Below are 13,696 nucleotides of genomic sequence, written 5' to 3'. Positions count from 1 at the left end.
CACTGCAAAAATTCACCAAAGGTCCTTATACAGCACCTACATACCCATGACCACTTCCATCTAGAAGGATAAGGGCAGCAGATACATGGGAACACCATCACCGGCAAGTTCCCCTTCAAGCCACTCACCATCCTGACGTGGAAATGTACCATTGTTCCTTCAGTGTCACTGGGTTGAAGTCCTGGAGTTCCCTTCCTAATGCTTTGTTACTGCACTTAAGCCAAATGTCTGTCGTAATTTAAGAAGACAGCTCTCCACCACCTTTTCAAGGGTGAACTAGGAACGGACAATAAATTCTGGCCCAGCCAGTGAAGCCCTCATCCCATGAGTGAATGAAAACAACTTTACATTCTGAGAGTAGCTGGTTCTTTGTACTCTGCCACCTTAGCCACCAGTGAGGTCCCAGAAGACTGGAGGGTAGTGAATGTTGTGCCCTTATCTAAGAAGGGCTGCAAGGAAAAACGTGGAAACTATAGATCAGTAAGCTTAACATCTTTAGTTGGTAAGTTACTTGAGAAGATTCTGAGGGTAAAGGTATACATGCATTTCGAAAGACAGGATTTGATTAGGAATATTCAGCATGGCTTTGTGCATGGTAGATCATGCCTCACAAATTTATTAGTGTTATTTAGTGAAGTGATCAGGAATGCTCACGAGGGCAGGGTGGTGGACATAGTCTATTTGGATTTCAGTAAGATTCCATATGGCAGGTTGCTCTGGAAGGTTAGATCGCACGGAATCCAGGGAAGCTGGCAAATTGGATACACAATTGGCTTGATGATTGGAAGCAAAGTGTAATAGTGGAAGGATGTTGGTCAGACTAGAGGCCTGTGACTAGAGGTGTGCCTCAGAGATCAGTGCTGGGCCCATTACTGTTTGTTATCTATGTCAATGGTTTGGATGAGAATTTACAAGGCATGATTAGTAAATTTGCAGATGACACTAAAATAGGTGGTATCGTGGACACTGAGGAAGGTTATCAGAAATTGCAGCAGGACCTTGATCAGCTGGGGAAGTGGAGAGAGAAATGGCAAGTGGAGTTTAATATAGATAAGTGTGAGGTCTTGCATTTTGCAAAGTTAAATCAAGGTAGGAGTTTCATAGTGAATGGTAGGGCCTTAAAAACTGTAGTTGAATAGAGGGATTTTGGAATTCATTTGCATGATCCTCTGAAAGTGGAGTCACAGGTAGACAGGGCAGTGAAGAAGGCTTTTGGCACAATGGCCTTCATCCATCACTGCATTCAGTATAGAAGTTGGGAAGTTATGTTCAGTTGTACAGGATGGTTGTGAAGCCCCACTTGCAGTATTGTGTTCAGCTTTGGTCACCTTGCTATAGGAAGGGTGTTATTAAATTGAAAAGAGTGCAGAAGAAATTTACAAGGATGTTGTCAGGATGCAACGGTCTGAGTTATAGGTAGATGCTGGACAAGCTAGGACGTTTTTCTTTAGAGCATAGAACGCTGAGGGGGGATCTTATAGAAGTGTATCAGATTATGAGTTGCATGGATAAGGTGAATGCACTCAGTCTTTTTCTTCAGGTTGGGGAATCAAGGACTAGAAGGGCATCAGTTTAAGGTTAGAGGGGAAAGAATAAAATGGGAACCTGAGGGGCAACGTCTTTACACAGAGGGTGGTAAGCATATAGGATGAGCTTACAGTGGAAGCATTTGAGGCAGGTACATTAGCAACATTTAAAGGCATTTGGACAAATACATGGAAAGGAAAGGTTTAGAAGGATATGGACAAAGTGCAGGGAAATGGGGTTAGCATAGATGGACATTTTGGTCAGCATGGAACAGTTTGAGCCAAAGGGCCTGTCTCTGTGCAGTAGGACTCTTTGACTCCCTGTGCTCCTTAGCCTGGCTACATCTCAGTCCAATCCATAACCCTGCTCTTCAGCTTGCAACGCTTAGCCATGACATAAATTCAACCCAACTTTAATAATCCATGCTTACCAGTACACTTCTAAATAAATGGCAACTACTGAAGTATGGTCTGTTTCTGTGAGCACGATACCATCAGAAGAAGATGGGGAAAGAAAGAAAACCAAGATGGGGTAGGTATTTTCTGGGAAGTATAAAAGGAAACCTTCCTTCCTGAATGAGGAAGAAGAAAAATACAGATGTACCTTCACAGGCAGCACGGTGGCACAGTGGTTAGCACTGCTGCCTCACAGCGCCAGAGACCCAGGTTCAATTCCTGCCTCAGGCGACTGACTGTGTAGAGTTTGCACATTGTCTGTGTGGGTTTCCTCCGGGTGCTCGGGTTTCCTCCCACAGTCCAAAGATGTTCAGGTCAGGTGAATTGGCCATGCTAAATAGCCCATAGTGTTAGGTAAGGGGTAAATGTAGGGATATGGGTGGGTTGTGCTTCGGCGGGTTGGTGTGGACTTGTTGGGCCGAAGGGCCTGTTTCCATGCTGTAACTAATCTAATTTTCATGCGCTGGGTGGAAAGAAAAGGCACATAAGAACAGCTTTAATTTATACAATACATTTTAATTAAGTATCATATTGCAAGATGGTACACCAGAGCACAATCAGACTGAAATTGACTCCAATTTAAGAAACAGTACAATAGTAACTAAAAGCTTAGTTGAAGAGTTGTGTCTTAAGGAGTGTCTCAATTGAGAAGATTGGCAGAGAGATTTCTGGGTAAATTCTGGAGCTTAATGTATAGGCAGCTGAAGACATGGCCTTCAATAATGGACCGAGAACAGTACAGATTACACAAGAAACCACAGCTGGAGGAACCAAAAGTACAACAAGAGTTATAGATCTGGAAGAGGATGTACAGGTAAGGGTAAGTGAAGGCCAGAGGAAGTTGAATTTTGAAGTTAAGGCATGGTTGAAGCGGGAGATCATTCGAGTGCATGGATGTTGATTGACTGTGATTTGAACAAGCGAGAATACAATCAGTTAAAATCCCTTATAGAGAAGTGGCAGGACTTGTGGCTCTGCTCGCACCTTCAATGATGGTGCTGGCTGGAGACTTCCAGGAATATTTTATAATGCAGTGTGTCCTCCAGGTGAGCAGCACTGTAGGAAATGCAAATTAAAAACACTAAGAAGTTGATGCCATTGCTAACCTAAAGCATAACTCCAGAACAAACATTGAAGAGGAGATCCATACATGCACCCACATAGTCACACAGACAAACCCAAAGACACAGGAACATACACTCAGATATACATGTCGAGTTAGAGACCTGTGTGTGAACATATGCAAAAATAGGCAGATGTACTTGAACCCATATGTCTGCAAAGTCTTGCAGGTATTTAAAGACACTATTACATAAAATATAGGCTATCCTCTGATAATGGTTGGCAATTTAAGGAGGGGACTACTAGGGACAAGTGATCCTTTGCCTAGTTTTGGTCTGTTTGCAAGAGCCAGTCAACCCAGGTGCTCAGTTGCCATAGATACAAGCATGTATCTGCAAGCTTATTACAGGTATGGATATTGTGTACAAATACATTCTAACTCACATGCAAACACAATCTCTGCCAAATCCATAGTGCACAATAAAACTTAGCTACTCCCAGGTATCTCGATATATAGCGATCGTGTTGGGCGAGCTAATGGGGCTAACGGTAGACAAGTCGCCTGGCCCTGATGGAATACATTCCAAGGTACTAAAAGAGATAGTAGGGGAAAAAGCAAAAGCGCTTGTGGTAATTTACCAAAATTTGCTGGACTGTGGGGTAGTTCCAGCAGGTTGGAAAACAGAAAATGTGATGCCACTATCTAAAAAGGAGGTCGACAAAAAGAGAGTAACTAAACCCATTAGCTTAATCTCTGGGGAAAATGCTTGAATCTATAATGAAGGAAGGAATAGTAAGATACCTGGAAAGAAATTGTCCCACTGGGCAGATAGAGCATGGGTTTATGAAAGTCAAGTCATGTTTAACTAATTTACTAGAATTCTTTGAGGACATTATGAGCAGGGTGGACAACAGAGAACCTGTGGATGCAATGTGTCTGGATTTCCAGAAGCCATTTGACAAAGTACCACACAAAAGGCTGCTGCATAAGAGAAAAGTGCACAGCATTATGGGTAATGTATTAGCATATGGGTCTGTTCTCATTGGAAAGAGAAAGGCTAAGAGGGGATTTGATAGAGACATACAAGATGATCAGAGACAGTAGACAGTGAAAGGCTTTTGCCTAGGATGATGACGTCAGCTTGTATGAGGGGGCCTAACTACAAATTGAGAGCTGATAGATTTAAGATGGATGTCAGAAGCAGGTTCTTTACTCAGATAGTGGTAAGGGTGTGGAATGCCCTACCTGCCAATGTAGTTACATTAGGGAGATTTAAACAATCCTTGGATAAGTACATGGATGATGATGGGATAGTGTAGGGGGATGAGCTGAGAATAGTTCACAGTTTGGTGCAACATTGAGGGTCGTAGGGGCCTGTTCTGCACTGCATTATTCTATGTTCTATGTTCTATAGATAGAAGATTGGTTAACTAACCAAAAAAAAACAGTGGTGATAACTGGGTGTTATTCTGGTTGGCGATCAGTGGCTAATGGTGGACCTCAGGGATCAGTGTTGAGAATGCAATTATTTGCAAGTTACGCAGATGATTTAGAATTGGTTAGTTAGTTAGTATAGTTAGTCAATGTTTGCAGATGACACTAAAATGAGTAGCAGAGCAAAGTGTGCAGGGGACACTGAAAGTCTACAGAGGAATATGGACAGGTTATGTGAATGGGCAAGGGTCTGGCAGATGGAGTACAATATTGATAAATTTCAGGTCATCCATTGTAGTGGGAATAACAACAAAATGGACTGTTATTTCAATGGTGAAAAATTACTGCTTACTACTGTACAGAGGGACCTGGATGCCTTGTGCATGAATCACAAAAAGTTGGTTTACAGGTGCAGCAGGTAATTAAGAATGCAAATAGAATATTGTCCTTCACTGCTAGAGGTACAGAGTATTATGCTGCAGCTGTTTAAGGTGCTGGTGAGGCCATACCTGGAGTATTATGTACACTTTTGATCTCCTTACTTGAGGAAAGATATATTGGCACTAGAGGGGGTGCAGAGGAGGTTCAGTGGGCTGATTCCAGAGTTGAGAGGGTTGCCTTATGAGGAGAGATTGAGTAGACTGGGATTATATTCATTGGAATTTAGAAGAATAAGGGGGATCTTATAAAAACATATAATATTTCGAATGGAATAGATAAGATAAAAGTAGGGAGGTAGTTTCTACTGGTGGGTGAAACTAGAACTACAGGGCATAGCCTCAAAATAAGGGGGAGCAGATTTAGGACTGAGTTGAGGAGGAAATTCTTCAACCAAAATGTTGTGAAAATACGGAAGTTGAGGCTACTCCTTTGAATGTTTTTAAGGCAAAGATAGATTTTTGAACAGTAAAAGAATGAAAGATTATGGTGATTGGGCAGGTAAGTGGAGCTGAGGCCATGAAAAGACCAGCCATGATCCTATTGAATGGGGGCAGAGGCTTGATAAGCCAGATGGCCTACCCCTACTCCCAGTCCTTATGTTGTGTTCTGAGAGATGAAGAATTAAAACCAGTCCAGCTTTGCGCTTTAAATCTTTGCATTTTCTAAAATCATGAGGAAAGCTGGTCTGAAAAAATTGAAAAAAAGTCAGAAGGCAAAATATGAATATCACAAGCACTTTAACTTCTGGTCAATCATCTTTTTTATTCTGAAATACTTTTGATGTTTGATAAGAAGCCTTCGAATGTCTGATCTTGCAATCACAAATGGAAACACGATGGTGGTACATCAGTGACTCTGTAATATAGTTTATGGAGGCAAGGCAGAGATTTATTTTATTTGAAGAAAAGTTATATTGAACTTGAAACTTTGTCTCTGTTTCTGTCTCCATAGATACTGCTTAATTTTTCCCACCCTTTCCATTTTTATTTCTACTTGGTATCATTCCTGGGGCCTCCACTATAAACTCTTTTGCCAATGGTTGGGGTTTGGGTTAATTTTCATCTGCTGTGGTAAATATCGTGTTCACTGCTGTTTTGTCTGTGCATGTCCAATTCCTCTAGCCCCAGAGCCATTGCTGTTAGACATATCTTATGCTAAAAGCTTCAACTGTGTCACACAGAGGGCTCAGTCCTCAGTTGATTTTGGTATCTTCAAATTGATTGTTACTTGAAAGTTATCAAGTCTCCTGGATCAAATCCAGCAGTTTCCTCTTGGCACATAGCCATAGGAAGACAGTCATTTGCAGCGAGATGACCTTTCCCACACAGTCTGGGCAACAATCCTCAGGTCATTGGATTCACCGAAAATTTACATTTTTATGTCCATTTTGGTGGGATTTGGCTTATAAAATCAGTCACCACAAAATACTAATGAATTTATCCTTGATTTATACCTCCTGCCATGTGGGATATGAAAAGTCAAATCAGATATAATTCATACAATTACAACATGAAATTTGTATTTTTTCCTTGGGACAATCTGGGATTATAAATTAGACTTAATGTTAGCATTTCCTCTTTTGTTAGAAGGTCCAAGGGTTCAAACCATACTATAAATCTTGAAGGCTTTATCTAGGCTACCACTCCAATGCAGTGCAGGAGGGAGTGCTTCATCTTCAGAGGTGTCATCCTTCAGACATTGAACTGAAACCCCCACTCTTTGCCTCTTCTGTTGTTCAGATAGCATTGGTGATCTTACATAGGAAGCGTGATAGGCCAAAGATCCTTCCTGCAACTAACACTGTGAAAACAAATAAAGACTAATTGACCATTAATATAATTCACATGAGCACTTTTACTGCTTGTGACAACTAACTCAAACAACTTATTGTTCGTGAAATACACTAGGGTATTCCTCAAAAGAGGTGCTAGATTAACGCTGCCTTTATAAACAAGCATAGATATGCCCAGTAACCAGTTTGGTTCTTCCATCCCCTGACATGAATTCTTTGATCAAATGCAGGTTTGAACTCAATCTTTATACCCAGTGTGCTGGCCTTACAGGATACCAATGTAACAAATTTGTGGAAACAAACCTGAATGCACATACATGCACATGCTCATATTGACCAGGAGAACTGTCACTCCTGACAGAAGAGAATGACTTTTTACAAATATAAATAAAAAGTTGAGTAACCCAAGATAAGCAGAGCCAACTAGGACTTTTTCTAAACTGTCCAGGTCTCTGTTAGGCCCTGCGACTGTGAGGTGGCCCTGTTAAGATGAATGCCCTGAGTTCATTGTTTGACTGACAATAGCCAAGTGAAGAGATTCTTTGTGACTCAAAGTGCTTTGTTGGTCATCAATCTGATATGAAAGGTCATCGATCTGTAATGTTGACTCTGCGTCTCTCTATATATAGACTGATGCTCCTACTGAGTATTTTTAGCGTTTTCTACCTTAATGTCAGATTTTTGCATCCGTAGTATTCTACTTATGGATTTGTGTAGCATTGGACACTTACCTGTGACCTTCCCCAAGGAGGACCAGGAATGTAGCAATGGTCATCCACATGTTCCCTATTCATTTGTGGTAAAGTGAGATATCATTGCTTTGGGAGACTGTGGTCTAAGTGAGGGGACAGAGTGATACACACTAGTCATGATTAAAGCTGTCACCACTGCCAGTGTTCATCTTAACAACACAATGTGGAGAAAAGCTGATGTACATAGAAGTTAAAAATCATACAACACCAGGTTATAGTCCAACAAGTTTATTTAGAAACTTCCAAATAAGCCTGTTGGACTATAACATGATGTGTGATTTTTAACTTTGTACACCCCTAGTCCAACACTGGCACCTCCAAATCTTACATAGAAGTGTAGTTCTTGTAATGGTGGCCACAGAAATTTTAAATCCTGCTGAGGTACATTTTTTTATTACCTGCTTATTTCTGATTATACGCTGCTCTTTAAATTTTCCTGTAGGTTCCTTACTGTTTTGCCCTGTTGTAGAAGCTTAACCCACTTACGCGTGTTTATTGGGTTTTCACCCTTCAGGCTTCCTGTTTCTTCAATCCCGAAATAATGTTTATGATTTGAACTGATTGAAGTACAATTGAAGAAGAAGTTGAAGTGACGGAAGCAGAGTTACAAAGTTAAATAATGAAGCGGCACTAATCAACAATATTTATAAATTGCATTCTGTAATCATCAATTCAGTCAAATATGGAGTCAAGAAACTAACATGAAAGCCATTTTATGAGGCTGAAGACTGTGTACTGACCAAGATTTAACTTTTCAAATAGGACGTTATTTTATTGTCAGTGCTGATGTGCACAAGTTCCTAAACCTTCCTTTATATGGTGGCAGTGGTTAGCACTGCTGCCTCACAGCGCCAGGGACCTGGGTTCAATTCCCCCTCAGGCAACTGTTTGTGTGGAGTTTGCACATTCTCCCACATTACAAAGATGTGCAGGTTAGGTGAATTGGCCATGCTAAATTGCCCGTCGTGTTAGATGGATTAGTCAGGGGTAAATATAGGGGGGTAGGTTTCTTGTCAGTGTGGACTTGTTGGGCCAAAGGGCCTGTTTCCACACTGCAGGTAATCTAATCATATACCATCCTGTATCTGTGCACAAACCTGCACCATGTGTGAAAGAGACTTTCATAGGAAAGTGCTCATGCACAGACCAAAGACCTAACACATTATTAATCCTCAACAAAATGACAATGGTTGATGGCAATGAAGGGATGTTTTCAAGGATTTGGAAGTATATCACATTCCTTTGTAGAGTCATACCATATGGAAAAACAGACCCTTTTTCCAACTAGTCTGTGTTGACCATATTCCCACGTTAAACTAGTCCCACCTGCCTGCACTTTGCTATTCATGAACTTCTCCAAATATCTTTTAAAAGTTGTAAGTATACCCGCATCTTCTGGCAGTTCATCACATTTACACTCTGTGTAAAAAAGTTGTCCCTCATGTCTTCTTCAAATCTTTCTCCTCTCACCTTAAAAATTTACCCCCAGTCTTGAAATACCCCACCCGAGGGAAAAGACACCTTATCTATATCCTTCATGATTTTGTAAATCTCTATAAGGTCAACCCTCAACTTTCTTCGCTCCTGGGAAAAGAGTCCCAGCCTATCCAGCCTCTCCTTATAACTCAAATTTCCACTCCCGACAACATCTTGATAAATCTTTTCTGAATCCTCTCCAGCTTAATAACATCCTTCCTACAACAGGGCAATCAGAACTGGATACAGTACTCCAGAAGAGACCTTGTTGTCATGAGGTAAAAATCCTGGACCTCACCACCCTTTTACCTACACTACATGGACTGAATGTTTAAGAAAAGTAACTCACCACCATCATCAGAAGAGGGATGGGTAACAAATGCTGACCTAACCAGCAATTCTGATATCCCAGTTCTGAAGAAGGATCACTGGATTCAAAATGTTAAGTCTGCTTCCTCTCCACAGATGCTACCAAACCTACTAAGTTTTTCCAACTATTGCTGCATTTGTTTCAGATTTCAATCATTTGCAGTTCTTTATTTTATTTTATATTTGGTGATCAGCATTATCTCCCATGCAGACAACCTAGGCATAAACGGGATACGTTTCACCGATGTACTTTTCCGGGATGTCAAGTTGTCAACTCTAGGTGGGCACATTCCTGGACTTTTAATCAAATGGCCTTCCTCACCCAGTTAATGAACTTGACTTGTTCCCCTATTTATGATACCTTTATTACTGAATAAAGCTTTTGAAGAAAAGGTAGAAGAATCATACTTTTCATGTTCCACCCATCCCCCTCCCACATGAAATTCCTCCTGCATTGCTCACACAAAAGCACAGAATTGTTCCAATGCAAAGGGAGGCCATTCGTCCAATCATCACAGTGCTGGGTTTCATCTCTCCTAGTGCCATTGTCCCACCTTCTCCCGACATCCTGTATATAACCATCTAACTCTCTATGGGAAACTTTGATTAAAGTTGCATCCACCACATTCTCAGACAGTGGATTCCAGATCCCAACCACCTGCTACATTAAAAGGTTTGCCCTCATATCATTTCCACTGCTTTTATGAATTACTTTATATCTGAACCCCCTCATTCTTGATCCTGTCGCAGGTGGGGATGTCTTATCCTTATCTACTTTGTCCAGACTGCTCCTATTTTGAATATTTCAAACAGATTTCCCCTCAGCCATCTGGAATTAATTTGTGTTGATCTCAGATGAATCCTTGGGATGGTGATTGGATACCATTGATATAGACACCATTGCTGGAGCACACACTGGGATTTATTCTAATCTAAAAGCAAAATAGGATCACAGAATGGAAGTAAGTCCTTCGGCCCACACTGACCCTTCAAAGAATAACCTACCCCATTCCCTCTAACCTTGCATTTCCATGGCTAACCCACACATTCTTGAACATTACAGGACAATTTAGCATGGCCAATCCACCTAACCTGTACATTTTTGGATTGTGGGAGGAAACCCATGCAGACCTGGGGAGAACCGTGTAAACTTCACATAGACAGTCAGCCAAGGGTGGAGCCAAACCTGGATCCCTGGCACTGTGTGGTAGCAGTGCTAAACATTGAGTCATCGTGCTGCTCTGGTTCTGAAAATCTGTAGTAATGCCCGACACCTGACTCTCTTTTTTATGGCATATGTGGAACACTTCCGTTCCAGGCTGCCTTAGAATCCCTTCCTCAATTCTTTTCCCTGAACATTAATGGCTGTACTGGTGTAGTGTCCTGCTCTCACTCTGAGTTGGAAAACTTTAGCAACTCTGCTTCCAATTTTCCCTTTTGACCAGTTTCATCTGGTTCACTATTCTCCCTCCCCTTCCTTGGCTTCTTTGCCCACATTTCTGGGGCTAAAGTGTCCACAAATATTCACTGCCAACCTCACAAACTCCCCTCAATAACCAAGTGCAGCAAACGTTGTTTTAACCAGCACCCTCTATAAACGAGCAACACGTATATACCTCAAATACCACAAACATGCTCTGTCCAATTATTGTAGTTTTAAATTTATTTACCTCAATATAAAGATGATTGTCCTTCAATCAATGGACACATGAAATATCAACAGTTGATTCAATATTGAGTCAATTTCTCCTCAAATTCCGTAATGACTGTAGTCATTTGAGGGTGTGGATGAGAAGGGTCTCTGTCAGTATGTTTTATTTAAGGTAAAATTGCATTATTATTTCAGTGATTTGTGCTGTAAATAAAGTATATCTGTGATGTGTATGCCCCCTGCATTATGTTTCCATTACTGAGCATGGGTGTTTTTACAATGATTATGTCGACCTCTTGATTAGCTGGAATACTTGATCAACTGGTGAACTCCTGGTCCCATAGATACCTGTTAATAGTAAGTTTGCTGTAAGAATGCTGGCTGCTAGAAATCTGAACCGAAAACAGAAATTGCTGGAGAAACTCAGCATTTGGCAATCTGCGAAGAGAAAAGAGAGTCAACATTTGGGACCCAGGGACCCTTCTTCCAGCAATTTCTCCAGCAATTACTGCAGATTATATCTGCCATAAATGCTGTTGGATGCGAATCTTATCAGATCGAATGGATCGATTGGAGAGACAGTAAGAAGCTATGAGGAATTTGCAACAGCAACAGTATGTGTTGGATGGCAGTTATAGGAAGGGGGCAAAGTCTCAGATACAGTCACATAGTTGGGTAAACTCCAGGAAGGGTAAGAAAGGTCGGCACCTAGGGCAGGAGTCATTTGTAGATATATCCATTTTAAACAGGTATGCTGTTTTGGAAAATGTATGGGGTGATGGATTCTCAGGGGAACATAGCACGAACAGCTAAGTTTCTGCTATTGAGACTGGCTCTATTGCAACGAGGGTTACGTCGGCTTCCAAGAGATCAATTGTGTTAGGGGATTCTGTAGTCTGAGGAACAGACAGACATTTCTGTGGCCAGCAGAGAAAAAGCAGAATGGTGTGTTGTTTCCCTGGTGCCAGGATCAAGGATGTCTCAGAGAGGGTGCAGAATGTTCTCACGGGGGAGAGGGGCCAGCAGGAGGTCATTGTCCACATCGGAACCAATGACATAGGAAGGGAAAAGGTTGAGATTCTGAAGGGAGATTACAGTTAGCAGAAATTTAAAAAGGAGGTCTTCAAGGGTAATAAGATCTGGATTACTCCCAGTGCTACGAGCTAGTGAGGGCAGGAATAGGAGAATAGAGCAGATGAATGCATGGCTGAGGAGCTGGTGTATGGGAGAAGGATTCACACTTTTGAATCATTGGAATCTCTTTTGGGGTAGAAGTCACCTGTTGTGGTTGTGTTCGCCGAGCTGGGAATTTGTGTTGCAGACATTTTGTCCCCTGTCTAGATGACATCCTCAGTGCTTGGGAGCCTCCTGTGAAGCGCTTCTGTGATCTTTCCTCTGGCATTTGTAGTGGTTTGAATCTGCCGCTTCCGGTTGTCAGTTCCAACTGTCCATTGAAGTGGTCGGTATATTGGGTCCAGGTCAATGTGCTTATCGATTGAATCTGTGGATGAGTGCCATGCCTGTAGGAATTCCCTGGCTGTTCTCTGTTTGGCTTGTCCTATAATAGTAGTGTTGTCCCAGTCAAACTCATGTTGCTTGTCATCTGTGTGTGTGGCTAGTAAGGATAGCTGTACTAAGTGACCTGTACAAGAAGGACGGATTGCACCTAAGTTGGAAGGGGACTAATATACTGGCAGGGAAATTTGCTAGAGCTGCTCGGGAGGATTTAAACTAGTAAGGTGGGGGGGGTGGGACCCAGGGAGATAGTGAGGAAAGAGATCAATCTGGGACTGGTACAGTTGAGAACAGAAATGAGTCAAACAGTCAGGGCAGGCAGGGACAAGGTAGGACTAATAAATTAAACTGCATTTATTTCAATGCAAGGGGCCTAGCAGGGAAGGCAGATGAACTCAGGGCATGGTTAGGAACATGGGACTGGGATATCATAGCAATTACAGAAACATGGCTCAGGGATGGACAGGACTGGCAGCTGAATGTTCCAGGATACAAATGCTGCAGGAAGGATAGAAAGGGAGGCAAGAGAGGAGGGGGAGTGGCATTTTTGATAAGGGATAGCATTACAGCTGTGATGAGGGAGGATATTCCCGGAAATACATCCAGGGAAGTTAGTTGGGTGGAACTGAGAAATAAGAAAGGGATGATCACCTTATTGGGATTGTATTATAGACCCCCTAATAGTCAGAGGGAAATTGAGAAACAAACTTGTAAGGAGATCTCAGCTATCTGTAAGAATAATAGGGTAGTTATGGTCGGGGATTTTAACTTTCCAAACATAGACTGGGACTGCCATAGTGTTAAAGGTTTAGATGGAGAGGAATTTCTTAAGTGTGTACAAGACAATTTTCTGATTCAGTATGTGGATGTACCTACTAGAGAAGGTGCAAAACTTGACCTATTCTTGGGAAATAAGGCAGGGCAGGTGACTGAAGTGTCAGTGGGAGAGCACTTTGGGGCCAGCAACCATAATTCTATTCGTTTTAAAATCATGATGGAAAAGGATAGACCAGATCTAAAAGTTGATGTTCTAAATTAGAGAAAGGCCAATTTTGACGGTATTAGGCAAGAACTTTCGAAAGCTGATTGGAGGCAGATGTTCGCAGGTAAAGGGACGGCTGGAAAATGGGAAGCCTTCAGAAATGAGATAACAAGAATCCAGAACAAGTATATTCCTGTCAGGGTGAAAGGAAAGGCTGGTAGTTATAGGGAATGCTGGAT

General features: G+C 41.8%; 1 pseudogene; it reads right to left on the bottom strand.

Annotated features, from left to right (window-relative positions):
- Positions 1-13,696, bottom strand: part of LOC140480142 (trace amine-associated receptor 1-like) — a 52,116-nt pseudogene that overhangs the window by 366 nt on the left and 38,054 nt on the right.

The sequence above is a fragment of the Chiloscyllium punctatum genome, chromosome 1 (genome assembly GCF_047496795.1).
Source record: "Chiloscyllium punctatum isolate Juve2018m chromosome 1, sChiPun1.3, whole genome shotgun sequence".
NCBI classification, from domain to species: Eukaryota; Metazoa; Chordata; class Chondrichthyes; order Orectolobiformes; family Hemiscylliidae; genus Chiloscyllium; species Chiloscyllium punctatum.
This window is presented reverse-complemented; position numbering and strand designations above follow the sequence as displayed.